Genomic DNA, 24,297 nt, shown 5'->3' with positions numbered 1-24,297 from the left:
TATAAATCGGATATCTAAGATAGTTTCATCACCATTGTTACTAAGATTTTCATATGTTGTCAAAACCTGTCTGGTTCACTAATCAGTTTTAGAGAAGGAAATCTGGGATCCTCACCTGGTCTTGCCTGCATCTGGCTTTTTTTTGTTGTGTGGCTTTATGCACACACCCATGAGTTTGTGTTAAAGACAGACCGATCAAAAATAAAGCAAGGCAAGCACTGTCTTCAGGTTAACTCTTGCTGAGAACTCTGTTTATCGCACATTAATACTAAATATTCTTCGTAAGGTAATCTAAGACATGACAGGCTATAATCTTACTGTTAAATATTCAGAGACTAATCTCTATACAGGGTCTCTCTTCAAATCCTCTATCTAAATAATTTCTCTCACACTGTAATATTTATTTCCAGAGATACTTGGTAGAAATCCTGGAACTGCCTGTTCTAAAAGCATTGTGGGTCTACCTATAGCAAATGCAACAATTTAAGAAGATCACTACCTTTACAAGGACAATTAGGGATGGGCAATAAATACTGGCGGAGATAGCAAAACGCTTGAAAGCATAAACAAAACACTGAAAATATTCCCCCTCTCCTGCTGTCGGTCTTCATTATTCAGGCCTAAAATGTCATTTGCTTGAATGTGGAACCTTTCCTTTTTTCTTCATATTCTGTTTAGTTCCCCTCTACTTGTAGCCATTTGTACTACAGTCAGTAGGACCTTCTTTCTCATGGGTTCCCTCCTTTTAAAAGGAATGGATTGTCTTTCGGAGAGATAGTGAGGCTGAAATATATAATAGCCACACATTCACACAGACTGTTTGGAACCCTATTGAGCATTTATGCCAGGAAGCAGCTTGGATCTTATTTGGGTGAATGTTAGACTGATGAAAGTGAGAAATGTGCATGCTACATGTTTTAATGCACTGTACGTGATTTTCTTGAACTGCAAATGCCGTGCCTGAAGATGACAGTCATGAAGTCATGACTATTAACACTGAGAGGGGGGAGGGGCAGAGGGGGTGTCAGCTTACTTAGCTGAACAGCTGGTTTGAAATGCAGAGTGATAAATGTTTTGCACAAATATGATCTTTATGCTATCTGACTATTATTCTTGGGAGTGGGGGGAGGAAAGAATGGGATTCAGTATGTGTTGGAGAACTGCCAGAATCATTCCTGCTGGTAAGGAAATGTGTTTGGTTAAGCTTAAGTATTTTTATTGATTTATTCATAGGTCTAGAAAGTCTCACAATGCAGTCTGCAATATTTAATATTGTCCATTAATAAGTGTTGCCACTGACAGCTGTTTTCTGACTTATTTATCTTTCCAACTATATACAGAGCCAAATTAATCCAGAGTATCTTAAGTGCTGAATGTTCAGTTTGAGTCAATTCCAGATAATAATGTTGAATGTTGCCCATGAGTTAGGTGTTAGCCTTGCTGAATGGAATGTGCTGATGTCAATATCACAAATATAGACGCAATGATCCAAATGCCTTCCATAATAACTCCAATCTGTTTAAACTGGTTTCGTCTCTCTGATGTCCTAGGGCCGATATTGATCCCTCAAGCAAAACCATCAAGACAAGGTAAATTTATAATTTATCTCTTTGCTGTTAGGTTTTTTTTAAAGATATATCAAAGAATCAAAATGAAATCTTAAAACTTCAAAATCCTTCACCAATTTACCCATTGTCACTCATTTCTTTAGCCATCTACTATGTGAATGTATACTATGTCAACCAAGATCCCAGGACACCAGTTCAAATGAGCTGGCTGGAAATTTGCACTACAGAATCCATCTCTTTTATTCATGAGAAATTGGAGGAATGTAATTTTGCTGCTAGGAAATTCATAGCTAGATTCTGCAGTTCAAATGCCAAGTCTGTCTACCAGACTGAGTAAAATGTAAGACTGAAAATAAACACATTTAGAAGGACTTTGTCATTGGAGCCTCACATTTCCCCAAACACTGTTGTTACTAGAAAGAAAGATATGCTTATGCAGCGTTTTTTGAAACCTCATGGTGCTGCAAAGTGCTTCTTACACAATATAGTACACTCACTGATGTAACGTAGAAAACTGCACAGCCAATTTGCGCACAGCAAGCCTCACAGAGACTGAATACTGATCAAATAGTCTGATTTAGAGATGAGAGTGCTATCCATTGAGCCACAGCAGACACCTGAGACATATTGCTTGTGGAATCTATCTTTGTTAATGTCTAACCGATTTTCTATTGAAGGTGTTGATGCTGAGCCCCTTTCATAGTGAGTCGGCTCAGCCATTCAACCCTAAATTGACTCCCATCAATATTTCAAGACCCTTGCATCTCGTGTTTGTGAAAGTCTGTGTAAGGCTTTTGACAAAATTTGAAGACCCCCTATTTATCCTATTACCTCTATTTCCCTGCTACCCGTGTGTACACATGGTTAGCTTCAAATCTTGAAGGGCTTAATGGACTCAATAAAGAGAAACTGTTTCCAATGGCTGCAGGGTCACTAACCAGAAAGCACTGAGCTCAGGGGGATTGGCAGAAGAATCAACATGAAGTAAATCTCGTTTTATGCGACTGTCTGTAATGCACTATCTGGGAATATTGTGGGTATAAACTTAGCAATAACTTTCAAAAAGGAATTGAATTAAAGTTTAAGAATTTGGGAAAGAATGAATGGAACAAACTGCAGCATGTTTCCAAAGAACCAACGAAGACCCAATGGCCATAATACCCTCTGTGTTATTTGGTCTAACTTTCTAATTATTGCAAAATCAAAACCTGGCTGTCAGTAAGCATATTATCAGTAAAACGAAGGATGAAGGACTATTTATGTTTAAGACTACAATACTGATGTGCAATTGATTTTTGTGAGCAGTTTGATTTTTTTTTACATTGGGCATAACTTTACAATTGTCTGTGTGCATTTTAAATTATGATTGCAGAAATATAATGCAAGCTGTGAGCCATAATGTATTGTAGCAAGACCATGATGAGCACCACTGTTAGTTAGACCTGTCTTTAACCAATTAATTTTTATGAAATTATGACATAAAAAGTTGCTGCAAGTGCAAGCTGATAACACCACATTGAGGAAGAAAACCAAAATTCAGATCTAAGTGAACCTGGGCAGTCAACTGTGCATCTCTTTAACTATTCTGAATGGAAGAATGAAATGTAACCAGTGCAAGTATGGAGCAGAAAATGTACTTGCACTGTGGGTGAATTCAAACTCAAATCAGGAACAGAAAGAGAAATAAAGACTGTGAGAAAGGATAAGGAGTCAAATGAAAAGTAATTTTAAATTGTCTTAATTTTAAGTGTAACTTAATTTCAAAAAATCTAACAAGTAAAAACAGAACTAATACTGCGTGTTTGTAACAGTCAATTTTCACTGACTATAATTTTTTTTTGTAATTAACACTTAATTAGACCATTAAAAGGTACCTGAGGGATTGGGGATGAAGGAATGGCATCATTGTAATGTCATTCGACTAACAATCCAAAGGCTTGTGTTCTGGGAACATGTGTTCAAATTGCACAATTGGTGGAACTTAAATTCAATTAATCCATCTAGGATTGAAAGCTAGGCTCACTAATACTGACCATGAAGTTGTCATAAGAAGCATTCAGTTTACTACTATCTTTCAGGGAAAGAAATGAGCCATCCTCCGCTGGTCTGGCCTACATGAGACTATGCCCAGTGACAATGTGGTTTAACCGTTCTTTGAGGTGGCCTACAAACTACTCAGTTGAAGAGCAATAAGAGATAGATAACAAATGCTGACCTTGAAACTGCCATTCACATCCCTTATATGAAAAATAAACAAAGATCTGTGGAGTGGCTGAATTTGGAGAGTGACCTTAGGTTTCTCAGAGTAAGATCACATTTGTCAATTCCCTGAAATTATCTCCAATGCTTAAATAATGATGAACCTCATGATTACTTTGGCAAGTTGTGACCCTCTGTGAGAGTACACTGCTTGGTCTATTGAAGAGTTGACTGAAATATGTTGACGCTTTGTTAAACTGTAATCTAAATCTATCCCCAATCTAGCAACATATGGATGGATTTAATTAATTGTTTGTTAAGAGTCAGCTTCATTGAGTTTCACAGAGTTTCTCTCTGCAAGTCCTCTTACCACATCTTACCAAACTTACTTTGTTAACTAAAAAATTCTGCTCCTATTGGGCGGTATCATCTGATCTTGCCACTTGGTTTTCCTGGAAGAACTCACCAATTACCGGATATCCATCAAAAGACCAGCAACCCTGTCCCTTGCACTATCTTTAAAAGACCAACGTGTACCCAGACAAGCTTTGGTGTTGCCCTTCATTGATAATGGAATAGCCCAGCAGCCACAAAGCCACATTGCTGATGCACATAGCTGCCGTAACTGAGACTCACTTGCACATGTGGTATTGACATCAGCACATTCCATTCTCACACTAGTCGCTGCTTAACCAGCAGGTTACACTTTACTTGTCCTTAGCTACAATCCTTCTCACCGGTAATTGTCTACTATAGACACAAATCTTGTCATAGTCCAAGGGGGGAGCTTCACGTACAGGCAAGAAATCAGGCAAATACCAACATGGGCTTTTATTTACAACTAGCAAAAGAGAGCACAAATAAAGTTAGTTCAGTCTACGGTTTGCCACATTATGCAAACCAAACGTTAGCATAATGGCCAATGACTATTTTACATTCTCTGATGGTCTCCTGCAATCAGATCCCATCTGGAGCTGAGTGACAATCAGGCCCTGGCTGGTTTCTAGCACCCAATGCCATTGAGCTCTGCCCTGCATAAGGTATGCCTCTTTCTAAGTCCTTATTCTCTTCTTCCTCTTTGTAAGATTGCTCTCATTAGGCCAGTTCCACATCACCCTGCATCACCTTATTGTTTGTTCCAAATCCACAGAGTGCATTACATCAGAATGATACACCACACTCTACTTGGACATTAGAGGTGGTTTCCCAACTCCATTCCAAGCAGTGGAATTACATCTTCAGCAGCCCTGTAGTCAGCTCCTGCCCTTTCTGAAGCATGATGGCATTGCACCTGTAATCTGCATTAGTTAGGAGTTTGTACAACGTTTTATCAGCCATGGTCACAGTGAGTATACTTTGTTCCGAGTAATCAGTGCTATAAGGCTGCTGGACCATCAAACAGCTTAGCAACAATGGACTGTTCCAGGATAAGGTGTGGTAGTTCCCAGGCTATGGTAATGGAGATCACAAATCACGTAAACATTAATGAAATAGAAATTTTCCTGTTGATGAATTCCACAGTGATGGCCCTCACAGTGCTGCAGTGTACAGCTGATGGTACCTTGCACTTGGGCAAAACAAATTATGTTCCTGAGCCTTACTGCCCAAGCTGCATCACTGATCTCCTCATGGAGACAGCAAATGTAACTGATGTGGTCTTGCCCAGATGACATCAGTCACTGTTTTAATGCATTGCGGGCGCATGGCTGAGGAATTCCACACAGGTTACTGTTGCTTCCTGGAAGAAGCCAGACACACAGACTTTCAAAGTGGATATCACAATCACAGCGTCTAGGAGAGGAAAGCCTCCCACAGTTGCAGCCCTTAGGTTCTGTTCTAGCATCCGACATATTTACATCGCGCTGTCTCGGGACACATGGAGCGCATGCCAATATTGCACCTCACTCATCCTGAAGAAATGGAGTTGGGACCAGAGAATAGAATCACAGAATATAGAATTCTGACCATATGGAAACAGGGCATTCAGCTCAACATATCCACACCGACCCTCTGAAGAATATCCCACCTAGACCCTCCTCCCGACCCTATCCCTGCCATCCTGTACCTCCCATGGCTAACCCACCTAACCTACACATTCCTGGGCACTATTGGCAATTTAGTATGACCAATTCACCAAAACTGCACATCTTTGGATTGTGGGAGCACCTGGAGCAAAACCATGCAGGCACTGGGAGAACATGCAAACTCCACAAAGACCTTCACCCTAGGCTAGAATTCAACCTAAGTCCCTGGTGCTGTGAGGCAGCACTACTACCCACTGAGCCACACACTGATCCTCCCAACAGCCCAAGGAGCCATGTGGCTGCAAACTCTGTCTGATCACAGTGCTCTTCTGTCTCTGTGGTGGCCAGCAGCTGTTCTTAGGCTTGCTGTCAGCCCTGGTCCTCCTGTTTCCACCTAAGCCTTCTTAGGAAGGCAGCCACAGCAACGAACATCCCAATAGTAGCTGGGTACATCAGTTTTGCTGGATGTGACGTCTGTGGGAACATAAGGAGCAAAACAGGTTGTTAGCTCTGAGAATAGTCAGTGGTGGTTTACACTGAAGATGAGGGCTGCAAGCACTCTTCTATACAGTGAGACATACAGATTCCCAGTAACGAGGCCATGTCTCCAACTTCATTCGGCTTCAGCACATGCAGCAATTTGGTGAAGGTGCTGTGCCAGCTGAGTGACCAACACATTACATCAATGAGGAAGTATCTACTCTGCTCTGATCATTTTCCATCCCAGACCCAAAATGACCATGAAACACATTGTATTCAGTACTGCCCATCGTAACACTTACACAATGGACAATGAAGTATTCATCTCCACCTCCACAGCACCCTTGCAAGTGTCACAGGTCATGGGTCACTTTTAATCAACATTCATCTCCTTTTACATTATTAAGATGCCAATGTTCAATTTGTAAGCACCAATGATATGGTGAAAATTGCTTTTTTGCCAGCTTTCAAACCCTAAGCACATTCACTCTGCATGCATTACAAATGGATGTTGCAATGATTGCAGATTAAATGTAGCTGCAGTTTACAAATACATGCCTGATGTATTTGCTTCTTTAATGTTGTAGTGTCTCACAGACATGGAACTTTGGCTTTTAATCATCAAAGTAACACTGACTCCAGCCAGCCTAGTCATTATTCCATACATTTTCTGGTGGCAGTTAGTGTCGAGTGAAAAGTAAGTGAAAGCAGGGAATAAAGCTCACAATGGACTTTGCCAGCACTAGGTTACTCCTGGTAACCAAGTAGCCACCACACCTTCCCCAGGGCTTCTGTATTCTACTTTATCGCGGTTACTTGAACAGCCTATTTTCATCCATCTCCACCATGTGGAGATCCTATCACTATGTGCTTTGTCTAGAAATGTTCTTCCTGAGATTACACCTCACTGATTCCCAGCATGCTCTTGAGCACTCCCCTGTCTGTGATGGCCACTGTCAATAATCCCACCCCTTAACATGCTTTATTCCAAGGAATACAAACCTAGATTATACGATCATAATTTAACCCTTGGAACCCTGATAACATTCTGGCGAATTTGTGCTGTCATCTTCCCAAGTCCAATACTTTATTCTATTGATGTGGATCCAGACCTGTATACAGTACTCTAAACATAGTATAACAAGGGCTTGTAGCTATTCAAAGAACAAGGGGAGCAAAAACAGACAAATTTGGAGAAACTCAGCAGGTCTGAAAAATGTGTTGCTGGAAAAGCGCAGTAGGTCAGGCAGCATCCAAGGAGCAGGAGAATCGATGTTTCAGGCTTATGAAGAAGGGCTTATGCCCGAAACATCAATTCTCCTGCTCCTTGGATGCTGCCTGACCTGCTGCACTTTTCCAGCAACACATTTTTCAGCTCTGATCTCCAGCATCCGCCATCCTCACTTTCTCCTAAACTCAGCAGGTCTGGCAACATCTGTGGGGAGAAAGCAGAGCTAATGTTTAAAGTCTCATAACCATTCCTGAGATCTTCCAGTGGTTATGTAAAGGTGGTAATTAAGCTGATGATAGGAAGTGGGGGGAAGGAGTGAGCAGAAAAGTGGAGACGGAGCCAGAGAGAGAGAGAGACAAAGAAAGCGAAGTAGACAAAGAAATGGTTAATCGTAAGTCACAGAAGAGGAAAAGCTGATAATAGGAACCCTGCAATCTCAATATCGAGTTTTTTTTTAATGAAGATGTGAGTGTATTATATCTTTAAGAGAGTTAAAAGCTAACAGAACTACTTGACTGCACCAAGTGTTCTGAACAAGATATAATGTAACATGTGGTCTAGTAGTGAGGGTTGCTGGTTGCCTGGAGCTGACATAACAGATTCAAATTAGGCCAATCAGTTTAAATTATTCCTAAAAAAAAATCAAACTCCAATCAGTTTGAATTTCGTATATTGACAACCTTAAAAGCCAAAGGCAAAATCCAATGCTTTGGGGGTATAAGACCAGGGAAAATTGAATAGTTAAGAGGGCAACTGCCAAGCCACCAGCATCTGTGTACTGTCCGGAGAATAGCTCTCTTAAAGATACCTTTATCGATCAGTAACCTGTGAAGCAGAAATCCCTATGAAGAAGAAAAGAAGATTTCACATCTGGCTGGTTTTTTTTGAAAAGTTGAATTTTGATAAATCTTAATTGGTGGTTTTATTGGATTAGTATTGTAGAAGGGGAAGGTAAAAGATAGGTTAGAGGAAGTAGTTATAAATAGGTGTTAATTAACTATTCTCTGCTTACTTTAAGAAATAAAGATGTTAATTTTAACTTTAAATAAATCTCGGACTCTTGCATTTTCACAGATTACTATACTGCATAAATCTTTTCTGTGTTGCTAGGGTTAAATTAAGCAGGAAGGTTTACCCCATGTCATAACAGTCTGAGGGTTTGTCGCTGGAGTTTGAACTAGTTTAGACAGATTTGAATAGATTTGAGGTACGAAAAATCCCAGCAGATTTAAACACTTGCAGGTTAGTGTCCTAGTTCTTTAAATAAAATGTAGGTGAGACATTTTAATTGTGGTGACTTGTAGTTGATTAAATTAAAAGTGAGAAAAGTGGCTCTTAAAATTGTTAAAGAGGTTCTGGGATTTAGAAGATGATTCTCAAATTTACCAAGAAAGTTTCGAAGGAAAGAAAATGGCCATACTTTTACAATTAGAAAAGAAATTAGATTTGGTTTAACGAAGGACAAAAGTAAAGCTTAAATTGTAAGGAAATTACTCAAATACTTAGGTGTGTCAGAGAACCAGACAAGTGCAATAAAGGTAGAAAAACTGAAATTACAATTGAGGAAAATGGAGTTAGAAGATAAACAAAGAGAAAGAGAGGAAAGAGACAGAGAGAGGGAAAGAGAAGGAGAGAGAGAAGAGGGAGAGAGAAAAGGAAAGAGAGAAGAGAGGAAGAGAAAAAGGGAAACAGAGAGAAGAGAGAGAAAGAGAGGAAAACGAGAGAGAGAAGGTTCTGAGCTGAGCAAAGAGAGAGAGAAGAAAGGTGGAGGAAAAAGAGAGAGAGAAGAGAGGGGAAGAGAGAGACAATTTGAACTTGAGAAGTTGTGACTTAGTCAGCAAAGTCAAGTTAACAGGATGGAGATTAAAAGAGAGGGTAGTGATATAGTTATGAAGATGTGGGTGTACTGTACCTTTAAGAGAGTTAAAAGCAACAGGACTACCTGACAGAACCAAGTGTTCTGAAAAATAACATAATGTAACATTTGGTGGAACAACTTGATTAGCTGGTTGCCTGGAAACGATAAAACAGATTCTAATTAGGCCAATCAGTTTCAATTATACCCTGGAAAAAAATACCAAACTTTGATCTAGTTTGAATTTAGATGAGGTGTCAAGAGATTATGAAGAGGTTAAACAGGCTATTTTAAGTGCTTATGAATTGGTACCAAAAGCATACAGACAGCGTTTCAGAAACACAGAGAAGGAACCAGGTCAGACTTATGTTGAATTTGAAAGAATTAAACATAGTCATTTTGATCAATGGGTATGTGCTTTGAAAATAGATATTGACAATCTCAAAAGCCAATGACACAATCCGATGCTTTGTGGGGGGTATAAGACTAGGGAAAATTGAACAGTTCAGAGGAGAACTGTCAAGCCAGCGACTTCTGCACACTGCCCAGAAAATAGCTATATTAAAAGGTACCTTTATCAATCAGTAACTCGTGAAGCAGAAATCCCTAAGAAGAAGAAAAGAAGACTGGAATACAGAGAAAATGAAAGCTGTCTGGTTTTGGGATAAGAAGTTTTGTTTTGTAAATTGTAATCGGTGGTTTATTGGATGAGTATTATTGAAGGAAAGGTAACAGATAGGTTAGAGTAAGGGATTGTAAATAGTTGTTAGTTAATTATTCTCTGTTATACTTTAACAAATAAAGTTGTTAATTTTTAACTTAAATAGTTCTTGGCCACTCGAATCTTTACAGATTACTGCACGGGATAAATCTTTTCTGTGTTGCTGGTTTTAAATTAAACAGGAGGGTTTACCCCACGTCAGAAAAATATATATAAAATGTCAAAACATTGCCACATTTTGATGAGAAAGCTGTGGAAGCCTTGTTAATTTCATTTGAAAAATTGGCCAGGCAGATGGAGTGGTCTGAGGATTTATGGGTAATGCTAGTTTAGACTAAACTAGTAGGCAGAGCTAGTGAGTATTTGTCACACTGTCAGATGAGGTGTCAAGAGATTATGAAGAGGTTAAACAGGCTGTTTCAATTGCTTATGAATTGATATCAGAAGCATATAGACAGCAGTTCAGAAACACAAACAAGGAACCAGGAAAGATTTATTTTGAGTTTGAAAGAGTTAAACATAGTCATTCTGATCGATGGGTGTGTGCTTTGAAAATGGAAAAACCTTTGAGGCTCTAAGTGAGATTATTCTGCTGGAGGAGTTTAAAAATTCATTTCCAGAGATGGTAAAAATTCACGTGGAGGAACAGGGAGTTCAGGAAGTGAGAGGGGCAGCAGAATTAGCAGATGAGTACATGTTGATGCATAAGACAAGCTTCCGGCCAGAATTTCATCCCGTGTGGGATAAAAGTTGGGCGAAGGGGAGATCCTTCACTACAAAACCAAGAGTAGAGAGCACTGGTAAGAATTTACCAGGATGGTGAAAAGGGGGTGAACGGCCTCAGGTGTTTCCACTGTGGTAAAGTGGGACACGTAAAGTCACAATGCTGGTCGTTAAAGAAAGACACTGCAGAAAAAAGATGCGATAAAAGAAGCTAAGCCAGTGGCGTTAGTGAAGACAGTAGAGAAGACCCCAAGAAAAGCCGAGGAGCTGCAGGAGAGTGCACAGCCTAGGCAGGGGCTGGTTATGGAGTTAGTATCTGATCTCTACAAAGTGTTTACTCAGAAAGAACAGGGGGAGTAGTACAAGAAGTTATAATTTTGAGAGATATTCTAACCAGTCGCTGATAGTAAGGGATGAGCGAATATGCACCCTTTCTGACCTGTTACCCGAGTGTGTGGTAATTTGTGGGATAGATGGACGGAATTTAGCATTCCCCTATGTGAGATCAGGTTGGACTGCGAACTTAAGACTGGGGAGCTTACAGTGGGAGTGATTGACAGAGTCGAGAGTGTGGTTCTGGAAAAACACGGCAGGTCAGGCAGCATCCGAGGAGCAGGGAAATCAATTTTACAGGCAAAAAACCTTCTTCAGGAATTGGAATTCAGTTTGTTCTCGGGAATGATTTCGCAGGATCTAAGGTGGGAGTGACACCCCTTGTTGTGGAGAAGTCCAAGGAAGATGAGAAACTAAGGAGTTAAAACGGAAATATCCTGGGATTTTCCCAGACTATGTAGTAACCGGATAAAAACAAAACAAAATCGAAAGATGTGCTGGTCAGGTGAATTAGCCAGAGGGAAATGGGTCTGGGTGGGCTACTGTTCGGAGGGTCGGTGTGGACTGGTTGGGCCGAAGGGCCTGTTTCCACACTGTAAGGAATCTAATCTAAACTATCTGTGTCTCTTCTATACCCTCCTCCTAAAACCTTAAAACTATGACCTCTCATGGCAGTCAATCCTGCCCTGGGGAGAAGTCTCTGGCTATTGCCTCTCACTACCTTGTACACCTCGATCAGGTCACCTCTCTTCCTCCTTTTCTCCAGAGAGAAGAGTCCAGGCTCAGTTAACCTCTCCTCAGAAGACAAACCCTCCAGTCAAGGCAGCATTCTGGTAAACCTTCTTTGCACCCTCTCCAAAGCTTCCACATCTTTCCTATAATAGGTGACCAGAACTGGACACAATATTCCAAGTGTGGTCTCATCAGTGTTTTGTAGAACTGCAACAAAACTTCACGGATCTGAAACTCAATGTCCTCTTAGTGAAAGCCAAACCACCATATGCTTTCTTAACAACCCTATACACTTGGGTGGCAACTTTGTGGGATCCATGCACTTGAACACCTAGATCCCTCTGTTCCTCCACACTGCCAAGAATCCTGTCTTTATTCCTATATTCAGAATTCAAGTTTGACCTTCCAAAATGCATCACTGCACTTTTATCCAGGTTGAACTCCATCTGCCATTTCTCAGCCCAGCTCTGCATCCTGTCAATGTCGCGCTGCAACCTGCAGTAGCCCTCTATACTATCAACAGTACCACCAACCTTTGTGTCATCAGTGAACTTACTAACCTCCCCCTCAACCTCCTCATCCAAGTCATTTATAAAAACTACAAAGAACAGAGGCCCAAGAACAGAGCACTGAGAGACGTCAGTCACCACTGACCTCCAGGCAGAATATTTTCCATGTACAACCACTCTCTGCCTTCTGTCAGCCAACCAATTCTGAATCCAGACAATCAAATGCCCCTGTATCCCATACCTCCTGACTTTATGAATGAGCCTAACGTGGGGAACCTTATCAAATGCCTTGCTGAAGTCCATTACACCATATCCATTGCTTGACCTTCATCAACCTGTTTTGTCACCTTCTCAAAGAACTCAATAAGATTTGTGAGGCATGCCCTGTCCCTCATAAAGCCATGCTGACTGCTTTTAATCACACTACGCTTTTCCAACAAGTCATAAATCCTATCCAACAGAATTCCTTACAAAACTTTGCTGACCACAGACGTAAGACAACTGGGCTGCAATTGCCAGGGATTTCCCTATTCCCATTCTTGAAAAGAGAAACAACATTTGCCTCCCTCCAATCCTCCAGCATTACTCCCATGGAGAGTGAGGAAGCAAAGATCTTCACCAATGGCTTAGCAACTTCCTTTCTCACTTCCCAGAGCAACGTAGGATAAATCTGGTCTGACCCTGGGGACTAATCAATCTTAATGTTTGCTAAAATGTCCTGCACATCAACTTCCTCAATTGTAATCTGTTTAAGCTTGTTTCCTCACTCCTCAAAGTTCTCATTCACAACAAGATCCCTTTCCTTCATGAAAACTGAAGCAAAAGCCTCATTTAGGGCTTTCTCTATCTGCTTAAACTCCATGAACAAGTTCACTACGCTATCCCTGATCAGCCCTACTTTCTCCCTGGTCATTCTCTTATTCCTCACATATGAGTAAAATGCCTTTGGGTTTTCCCTAATCCTTCCTGCCAAGCCTTTTTCGTGCCCCCTCCTGGCTCTCCACAGTCCATTTCTGAGCTTCTTCATTGCAAGCCTGTAATCCTGTAAAGCTATGCTAGATCCTTGCTTCCTCCACCTTACGTAAGCTGCTTTCTTCCTATTGACGGGATGCTCCTCTGTTCTAGTCATCCAAGGCTCCTTAATTTTACCCCTTCTTGCCTGTCCCAGAGAAACAAATTTGTGCATCACTCACAACATCTGTTTCTTAAAAACTCTCCACATGTCTGTTGTGCCCTTTCTGTGGAACAACTGTTCATAACCTGTACGTCCAAACTCCTACCTGATACAGTATTATTTATTTTTTCCCAGTTAAATATTTTCCAATGTAACTGCTCCTTTCCTTCTTCATGGCTATGGTAAATGTGAGGCAATTATGGTCACTGTTACCAATGTGTTCTCCCACCATAAGATCTGACAGCTGTCCTGGCTCATTAGATTAGATTACTTACATTGTGGAAACAGGCCCTTCAGCCTAACAAGTCCACACCGACCTGCTGAAGCGCAACCCACCCATACCCCTACATTTACCCCTTTACCTAACACTACGGGCAATTTAGCATGGCCAATTCACCTGACCCACACATCTTTGGACTGTGGGAGGAAACCAGAGCACCCGGAGGAAACCCACGCAGACACGGGGAGAATGTGCAAACTCCACACAGTCAGTCACCTGAGTCGGGAATTGAACCCAGGTCTCTGGTGCTGTGAGGCAGCAGTGCTAACCACTGTGCCACCGTGCTGCCCTTGCTGAGCACCAAATCAAAAATGGCCTCTCCCCTTGTCGGCTTGTCTATACGCTGATTAAGGAAACCCTCCTGAACACACCTGACAAAAGCGGCTCCATCCAAACCATTTGCACTAGGGAGGTTCCAGTCAATATTGGGAAAGTTGAAGTCACCCATAACAACAATCCTGCTGCTTTTGCACCATTCCAAAATCTGCCAGCCTATGAGTTCTTTGATCTCCCTATTGCTATTAGGGAGTCTGTAGAAGACCCCCATTGAGGTGACTGCTCCCTTGCTGTTCCTAACTTCCACCCATACTGACTCAGTAGACTAGCCTTCCTCAACAACCTTCATTTCTGTAGCTGTGATGCACTCTCTGATTAGCAATGCTACACATCCCTCCGCTTTTTATCCCCTCCATGTTCTTTTTTAAATGTTCTAAACCCTGCAGCATCCAGCAACCATTCCTGCCCCTCTGAAACCCACATCTCCACAGCATCACAGTCCTAAGTACTGATCCATGCTCTAAGTTCATCACTCTTATTTCTCACACTCCTTGCGTTAAATCAGACACACTTTAGCTGACCACTTTGGTTTATCAAATGAAAAACCTTCCTGATGGATTTAGTTTATCCTGGTAAAAACAATGACTGCAGATGCTGGAAACCAGATTCTGGATTAGCGGTTTAGGCAGCATCCAAGGAGCAGCGAAATCGACGTTTTGGGCAAAAGCTCTTCATCAGGAATAAAGGCAGTGAGTCTGAAGCATGGAGAGATAAGCTAGAGGAGGGTGGGGGTGGGGAGAAAGTAGCATAGAGTACAATAGGTGAGTGGGGGAGGGGATGAAGGTGATAGGTTAGGAAGGAGAGGGTGGAGTGGATAGGTGGAAAAGAAGATAGGCAGGTAGGACAAGTCCAGACAAGTCATGGGGACAGTGCTGAGCTGGAAGTTTGGAACTAGGGTGAGGTGGGGGAAGGGGAAATGAGGAAACTGTTGAAGTCCACATTGATGCCCTGGGGTTGAAGTGTTCCGAGGCAGAAGATGAGGTGTTCTTCTTCCAGGTGTCTGGTGGTGAAGGAGTGGCGGTGAAGGAGGCCCAGAACCTCCATGTCCTCGGCAGAGTAGGAGGGGGAATTGAAATGTTGGGCCAAGGGGCGGTGTGGTTGATTGGTGTGGGTGTCTCAGAGATGTTCCCTAAAATGCTCTGCTAGGAGGCGCCCAGTCTCCCTAATGTAGAGGAGACCGCATCGGGAGCAACGGATACAATAAATTGATATTAGTGGATGTGCAGGTAAAACTTTGATGGATGTGGACGGCTCCTTTACGGCCTTGGATAGAGGTGAGGGAGGAGGTGTGGGCGCAGGTTTTACAGTTCCTGCGGTGGCAGGGGAAGGTGCCAGGATGGGAGGATGGGTCATAGAGAGGTGTGGACCTGACCAGGTAGTCACGGAGGGAACGGTCTTTGCGGAAGGCAGAAAGGGATGGGGAGGGAAATATAATCCTGGTGGTGGGGTCTTTTTGGAGGTGGCGGAAATGTCGGCGGATGATTTGGTTTATGCGAAGGTTGGTAGGGTGGGAGGTGAGCATCAGGGGCATTCTGACCTTGTTACGGTTGGAGGGGTGGGGTCTGAGGGCGGAGGTGCGGGATGTGGACGAGATGCATTGGAGGGCATCTTTAACCACGTGGGAAGGGAAATTGCGGTCTCTCAAGAAGGAGGCCATCTGGTGTGTTCTGTGGTGGAACCGGTCCTTGGTAGCAGATACAGTGGAGACGGAGGAATTGGGAATACAGGATGGCATTTTTGCAGGAGGTAGGTTGGGAAGAGGTGTAATCCAGGTAGTTGTGGGAGTCAGTGGGATTGTAAAAAATGTCAGTGTCAAGTCGGTCATCATTAATGGAGATGGAGAGGTCCAGGGAGGAGAGGGAGTTTTCAGAGATGGTCCAGGTAAATTTAAGGTAAGGTGGAATGTGTTGGTGAAGTTGATGAATTGCTCAACCTCCTCGCGGGAGCACGAGGTGGTGCCAATGCAGTCATCAATGTAGCGGAGGAAGAGGTGGGGGGTGGTGTCGGTGCAATTATGGAAGATCAAGTGTTCTACTTAGCCAACAAAGAGACAGGCATAGCTGGGGCCCATACTTGTGCCCATGGCTACCCCTTTGGTCTGGAGGAAGTGGGAGGATTTAAAGGAGAAATTGTTAAGGATGAGGACTAGTTCGGCCAAACGAATGAGAGTGTCGGTGGAAGGGGACTGTTGGGGACATCGAGAGAGGAAAAAAACGGAGGGCTTGGAGGCCCTGGTCATGGCGGATGGAGGTGTAGAGGGATTGGATATCCATGGTGAAGATGAGGCGTTGGGGGACCGGGAAAACCGGAAGTCTTGGAGAAGGTGGAGGGTGTGGGTGGTGTCTCGAACGTATGTGGGGAGTTCCTAGACTAGGGGGGATAGGACAGTATTGAGGTAGGTAGAGATGAGTTCAGTGGGGCAGGAGCATGCTGAGACAATGGGTCAGCCAGGGTGGTCAGGCTTGTGGATCTTGGGAAGGAGGTAGAACTGGGCAGTGCGGGATTCCCAGACTATGAGCTTGGAAGCTGTGGGTGGGAGATCTCCTGAGGTGATGAGGTTCTGCATGGTCCTGTTACTGCCTCCCCCTCCCCTCCCCCTCCCCCTCAGATGTGTAGCTCTGGTTCCCACCCCACCTGCCAATCTAGTTTAAACCCTCCTGAACCACTCAAGCAAATCCCCCACCCAGGACATTTGCACCCCTCCAGTTCAGGTGCAAACTGTTCTTCAAGTACAGATCCCACCTTCCCCAGAAGGCATCCCAATGGTCTAAGTATCTGAAGACCTCCTCTTGCACCAGCCAAGCAGCTACATGTTAAGCTGCACTCACTGACTGTTCCTCACCTCACTATCTCGTGGCACTGATAGCAAATCTGAGAACAGCTTCCATCTTAATTCGCTGTGGTCACTTTTCAGATTCTCAATCCCTTTCCTGGCTATGTCATTGGTGTCTATATGTACCACAATTTCTGGCTGCTCACCCTCCCACTTCAGAATCCTGTAAACCCAATCGGCAACATTCCGGACCCTGGCACCTGGGTGGCAACATACCATTCCGGAGTCCTGTTCCTGACCACAAAATCTCCTGTTAATCCGTCTAACTATTTAATCCCCTTCCACTAGCTGTTTTCTAATCTCCCCCCTTCCCTTCTGAGGCACAGTACCAGGCTCAGTACCAGAGACCTGACAACTATGACTTTCCCCTGGTAGGTCACCCTCACCAGCAGTATCGAAAATGGGATATTTATTGCTAAGGGGAACAGCCACAGGGGATCCCTCCTCTATCTCCCCGGAGTGTAACCTACCTATCCTTATCATGTGTCTGAGGAGTGACCATCTCCCTGCACATCCTCTGAATTTCTCCCTCAGACTCCTGGATAATCTGCAGTTCATCCAGCTCCAGCTCTAGTTCCCTAACTCGATTTTCGAGGAGCTAGAGTTGGGTACACGTCCTGCAGATGTGGCCAACGGAGACATGTGTCGTGTTTCTCACCTGCCATGCTCTGCAGGAGAAACATACAACTGCCCTAACATCCACACCCCGCTATTCTGAAAGTCCACACAGGACTAAACAAGGAAGAGATAAAAACAGAGAAAACCTGAAAACCGTACTGAGTTTACAGCTTCTTATTAAGGTTAGAGGAGGTGGGTGGATTAAGGTTAGAGGTGGTGGGTAGCTTATTTCACTGGAGCACAGGAGGTTGAGGGGTGACATTATAGACATTTATAAAATCAAGAGGGGTATAGATAAGGTGAAAAGCATGTCTTTTCTCCCGGGTAGGGGATTTCAAGATTTTTCAGGTGATAGGAAAAAAATTTGAAAAAGACAGGAAGGACAATCTTTTTATACACAGAGTGGTTCATGTGTGGAATGAACTCCCAGAGGAACTGGTGGATGTAGGTACAGTTACCACATTTAAAAGGCACTTAGATAAGTACGTGAGTAAGAAATGTTGGGCTAGCACTAGCAGTGGGACAAAAATAGTTTGTGAGAATGATTGGCATGGACTGGTTTGGATTGAAAAGTCTGTTTCCACGCTGTATGACTCCATGACAGTATACCTGGATTCTCCCAACTCAAACTTCACATTCTTTTCAAGCTGCAGAGAGGACCTCGATTTTAGTTTTGAACTGACAAATTCAAAGCAACCAGCCACAGCTGTCGAGAACACTTTCTACACCACAGAATGTATCATCTCTCCAGAGCTGAGACAATTAAGGAGATATTGAATAGAAGATCCCAAATTACCAAGGAACCTGATAAAATAAATAAGGAGTAACTGTTCGGCTGGAAGGTGTGGTAGAAATCAAAAGACATGAATTTTTTAAAAATTGAAAAAAAGCACCAGTGCAGAGATGAAAAGAATGTATTTCACACAGTGAGATGATCTAGAATGCACTGTATGAATGGTACTGGAAGGGTTCCTCCCACAGTCCAAAGATGTGTAGGTCAGGTGAATTGGCCATGCTAAATTGCCCGTAGTGTTACGTAAGGGGTAAATGTAGGGGTATGGGTGGGTTGCGGGTCGGTGTGGACTTGTTGGGCCGAAGGGCCTGTTTCCACACTGTAAGTAATCTAATCTACATGCCTTCAACACTCAATAATAACTTTCAAACAAGGTGAATACAATTGAAAAAGGAAAGTTTTCACAGCTTTAGGAAAGTGGGCTTATATGAATACCATTTTGATAGAGCTAGCAGAGATATGATGAACTGAATTGCTTCCTGTGCTCTATGATATTATGACTTATTTTTAAGGTCTATCTTATTAAACTTCATTGCAGTTTTATCATTATTATAATGTGCTGTATAATCACATAATGAGCAACCTTCTTTCACATTATATGAATGGGAAAGCATTTACAATGGTGACTCTTATTACAAATGCTCATCAATTTCAGATTATGCTTATTGCAGCATCTGCCTGGAGGTTTTGAACATGTCCCCCTAGCTACTAGCAACCTTTCTTTATGAACCCCTGGTAAACTCATTATCTTTTTACTTTTTAATGAAACTAGGGAGGTTGTTCACTTTTCTGAGTACTGAGTTTTGGAAATGCAATAAAATAGCTTAATTTGAAGGGTGGAGTTTGAAATCTGTGAATTGTAATATCATGGAGGTAACACATAGGGTTATTATCCTTATCTTTTACACTTCTCCAGAGCACTCACTTGACTCGTACATTATCGTAAATTGTACATTGTTTTCTTTCTAAAAGCTGTGAGCTGCAATTTCCGTGCTTTCTCTTTGCTAATAGTCTTTTCCTTAATTGATTCTCAGGATGTGGGCGTCATTGGCAGTGCTGGTATTTATTGCATGATCCTTTCATGCCCTTAAGAATATTTTGGGATGCGCTATTACAGCAATACAATCAAAAATGGTTACAGCGCAGAGGAAGCCATTTGTCCTATTGCTTTCACACCAGTTCTCTACAAGAAAAATTCACTTCATTCCACTCCCCTAGCATTTTCCCTTAGCCCTACGAATTCTTAAGGTGCTTCTCCCAGTTTCCTTCAAAAGCCATGATTGACCTGCTTCAAAACAGTTTCTCTCTATGTCCTCTGTCCAGACTGCTCCTCCCAACCTCCTTTTGTCTAAGGAGAATCCACTCAGCTTCTCAATTTAATCACTTAACGGAAGGTCCTGAAATCATTCTCATATATGTTATCCAGTGCCCTTCACATCCTTCCTAAAACTGTGCTGCCCTGATCTGGGCATTATGACCCAAATCTTCTAGTCTTCAGATTGTTGGAGTCTGGATAAGTGTTAGATGATGCATGTCTGGTCCCCGAGGAAGTCTTGAGGTTAAACAGTACATAGATATCATGTGGAGTTGCTGGTGCTCGACAGTGGAGGGCCAAGGTCAGAAGTCAGACAACACGAAGTTATAGTCCAACAGATTTATTTGGAATCACAAATTTTAGAAGTGCTGCTCCGTCATCGGGTGAAGTGGTTTTAACATGCACAATCTTCTTGGAGATCTACTTTGAGCTAACAGTTTGTGGTGTCAATGGCAGCCATGATGTGGAGGTGCCAGTGTTGGACTGGGGTGGACAAGGTCAGAAGTCACAAGACACCAAGTTATAGTCAAACAGATTTATTTGAAATCACAAGCTTTCAGAGTGCTGCTCCTTCATCAGGTGAAGACTTCACCTGATGAAGGAGTAGTGCTCTGAAAGTTGAATTGAATTGAATTTATTATCATGTGTACCGAGGCACAGTGCAAAGCTTTGTCTTGAGAGCAATACAGGCAGATCACACCGTTAAGTAGCATAGATAAGCAAATAACAGGCAAACAGCAGCAAAAACAAAAACAAATAAACCTGTTAGACTATAACCTGGTGTCATGTGACTTAGGACCTTACACAGATATTGACCTCAAAGTTTAAATCTCCAACAAACTGATTCCTTACTGTGTAAAACTTTCACAAACATGAAAGTTTGACCTTGATCACAGGCAGCAACCCAGGCTAGATACACAGCACATACCTGCATATTTAACTTGGAAATGTTACACAGTTTAATATCTGGCCTAACAGCTGTTTAACCATTGTGTAACTAACCACTCAACCACCTCCCTACCAGACTCATTCAGCCCCTCACCCGAATTTCCTCCCAATTCCACGAATATTCAACCACCTAACCAAAGACCTCAGGTCACCTGTCACCTGTTAACTGTCACCTACCTGCCTGACTATCACCCGATCATCTCCCTGCCCACCTAGATATTCTTGACCAGAGTTACCTGTCTATTACCCACCCTCACTCATCCATTCACTTACTTTGCCAGTTCACTGACATCACCATTCACTCATTCACCTACCCACACTAATTCATTAAAAGTCTTTTAAAACTTACCTGAAAACAATGGCTACCGTTGTGAAAAGGTTGCTGTTCTCTCTTTCCTCCAACTTTCCTACATTCGCTTATTTTGACCTTGGATGTCAGTTTACCTGCAGCTAGGGTCGCAAGATCCCAAAAGAAGTGGATCAGAAAAGCTTTGCAAATAGCAACAAGGTACCCAGCACTGCCACTAATCAGAAGATCTAGGTCCACAATTCATGGTTTCTAAAGAGTTACCCTAACTTCCTTGCACTTCCACCATATCTTAATTTATAAAGTGCCAAAATTCTGCGCTTATTTTAATCAAACCTTTTTTTCAGCCCTACCACCTTCAATGATTTCATATTATATACATATATATGTGTATATGTCCCTAGATTTCATTGTTCCTGTGCCCTCTTTAGAATTGTGCTTATTATTTTGTCTTGCCTTACCTCATTCTTTTAACCACATTTCACTGCATTAAATTTCACCTGATATCATATATACCTGTGCTGCCTTTTAGAATAGAGAATAAATTGAATCTTCATTTGTGCCCTTAGCAAGATGTAAATAATCCCATGGCACCTTTACAGAAAAGAGCTGGGGGTGGTGGGGGGTGAGCCCCTCACAATATCCTGGCTAACATTACTTAACATCCAAGATCATAATAAATAATTTATCTGTTCATTACCTCACTGTGCTTGTGGGATCTTGTTGTAAACAAAATGGGCATTACTCTGTTGTTAAAGAACATCTGCAGTATTGTGTGAAAATCTTTTAGTTACTTACGAACACATTAGCTAATTAACAAAAATGTATGATCTCTCAAGCCAGGATTCATTCTGGGATCTGACTAGTCCAATTGTACAATCAGTTTGGATCATAACTAAGCAAAATGCACTTCCTATATTAGCAGTGATGACCAATGGAAAAATACCATGGGATATTCTGAGGTTGTGAAAAGTTTTATACAAATGGTCTTGCTTTAAATTTAGTGCTCAACCTTGCTGCACTATTTATGCCAGAGGCCAAATAGAAAAGCAAAATAAAGTCAATTGACAATTCTGTTGCTGGGTGAGGAGAGAGAATTCTGAATGAAGAGACTCAAGATCTGGCAGTAACCTCTCCTTTTTAAAATTAAATAACAGCAGTGTGAAAGCATCTTACATCAAACTAACATCTACTGGAACTGTCTCTTCATCACCAATGTGTTAGAAAACATGGGAGCCTATTTAGGCAAACAGAACCATGAAAACAGCATGCTGAGGGGTGTCAAAAGAATTTGCTTTAAGGACATTTGGTAAAACACACATATTTGATATTTGGATAGCAAGCTGAGGCTCACAAGATAATACTTAGGTTATCTTCAAACCCAAATCAGATTGCAAGCATCATTAATTATCTTGAGCTCATGGAAATGTGAGCTTCGGAAAAGGACAAGGCTATTCAGCCCCTTGAGACTCTGCTACCATCCATTTTGATCTCTACGTCAACTCTGCTTCTCAGCACCCTCTTCTTCAAAAAATAAATACATTAATTTCAGCTGAGAAAATTTCAATTGACCTCCACCAGCCATAGATGTTTTGGCTGAAGAGACGTCCTGATGTTAATACCTCTAATTCTGAATTTAACTCATCCATGGCTCTATTCCAATTTTGCATTGTTATGCAAACCCCCTTCCAATCTGAGGAAGTAGTTTTTTCTGTTTCCATTCTCTCAAAGCATTTTGACACAGTATTAAGATCACCCCTTCAATATTCCAAATTTAAGGCAATGTCAACCAAGTTCATGCAATTTCCACTCATAAATTTGGCTTTGTGTGCCCTAATGCAGCTTGCTATCAAATTTTATTTGCTGATGCTCCCATTAAATAACATTTTATCATATCAGCGACAGCTTTAACTTACTGATAAGTTCCAGTATCATTTAGGTGTTTCTTAGTGCGTAGGTGTTAATTAAACTTGTGATTACCTGACATCTCTGATGGAGCTGTCATTTAACTTGCCTTAAAGTAGTAAAATGTTGGCAGCCACTACTTTGTTTCTTGTTCACACCAGTGCTTAGAAACTTTATCTCTGAAGAAATTCAATTCATCCATTTGTTTATTGATCCTTCCTGAGTTTGAGAATGACACCATTTCAATTGGGGTATAATACTAGGGAATGTGCCTCATTTTCTAAATCCTAGTCCGATAATAATAAGGGAAAATAACTTTAAAGTGACTAGTATTACCTAGTCAAGATCCATTTCTTCAAAGCAGGTTGCAAGAGGACATTTCTATCCCCCAGAAACGATAACTGTCCAGCTCATAAATAAGACCAAATTCAAAATCTCTCATCTAAAAGTTTATTTGGGTCCTCTCAAAGGCATTTTAAAATACTTCATGCACAAGATACAACAAAGAAACCATTCTACATTCCTTTTAAACACCTTCTACCCAATAACCTCTAATGTCCAGAAGGGCAACAGGAACACAAACGTGGCCAATACCACCTGTAAGGTCACCTCCAAGCCACATATCACTGTAATCTGCAACTCTATCACCATTTCCTCACTGCTGCTCAATCAAAATCTTGTCAATCTTTTCCTAACAGAATTATACATACACCTACACCAGATGGACCACAGCCATTTAGAAATTAGGGATGAACAATGAATACTGGATTAGACAGCAATAAGTGTGGAGAAAACTATACTTTTACTCTAAGAATGGCTACTGAGGATGTGCATGAGAAGGTATGTTATGATCATGTTAAAGCACATGAAAGCCTAGGGTTTACAGAAAGATCCTCTTCACCAGCTCTTGAACATCATAAATACTTAACAAAAGTTATGAAGTTCATTGATATGGGATGTGGACCATCAATAACCTCAACCTAATCTTGCTAGCGGCAATTAGTGGCCAGACCCACAAAACTAACAGTCTAGTACCAAGGAAACACTGGAAACACAAGAGAGCAGTGGTAAAGTGTAGCAGGATAAGGATGGGTTCAGTATGAGGAATGTTGTTAAATCAGAAAGGATACAGAAAAAATCGTATAAGGAGGTTGCTAGGACGAGACGGCTTGACCAGCAGGTCAGGCAGCATCTGAGGATCAAAAAAATCAACACTTCAAGCTAAAGTCCTTCATCAGGAAACTTCATCAGGGCTTTTGCCCGAAACATCAATTTTCCTGCTCCTCAGATGCTGCCTGATCTGCTGTGCTTTTCCAGAACCACACTCTCAACTCTAATCTCCAGCGACTGCAGTCCTCATTTTTAAGTTTTAAGAAGAGGCTGGAGAGGCTGGGACATTTTTTCCTCTGGAGC

General features: G+C 42.0%; 1 long non-coding RNA gene across 1 annotated transcript in view; it reads left to right on the top strand.

Moving 5' to 3' along the window:
• Positions 1–1,123: 1,123 nt before the first annotated feature.
• The window catches only part of LOC132824238 (uncharacterized), a 45,206-nt gene continuing 22,032 nt past the window's right edge, over positions 1,124–24,297 (top strand). The window contains exons 1-2 of the long non-coding RNA XR_009645650.1: positions 1,124–1,181; positions 1,551–1,589. This is a non-coding gene — a long non-coding RNA (uncharacterized LOC132824238). The remainder of the gene's footprint in view (positions 1,182–1,550; positions 1,590–24,297) is intronic.

This window comes from Hemiscyllium ocellatum, chromosome 18 (genome assembly GCF_020745735.1).
Source record: "Hemiscyllium ocellatum isolate sHemOce1 chromosome 18, sHemOce1.pat.X.cur, whole genome shotgun sequence".
Lineage (NCBI taxonomy): Eukaryota > Metazoa > Chordata > Chondrichthyes > Orectolobiformes > Hemiscylliidae > Hemiscyllium > Hemiscyllium ocellatum.
Note: the sequence above shows the minus strand (reverse complement) of the source record. Positions and strands in the feature narration are given on the sequence as shown.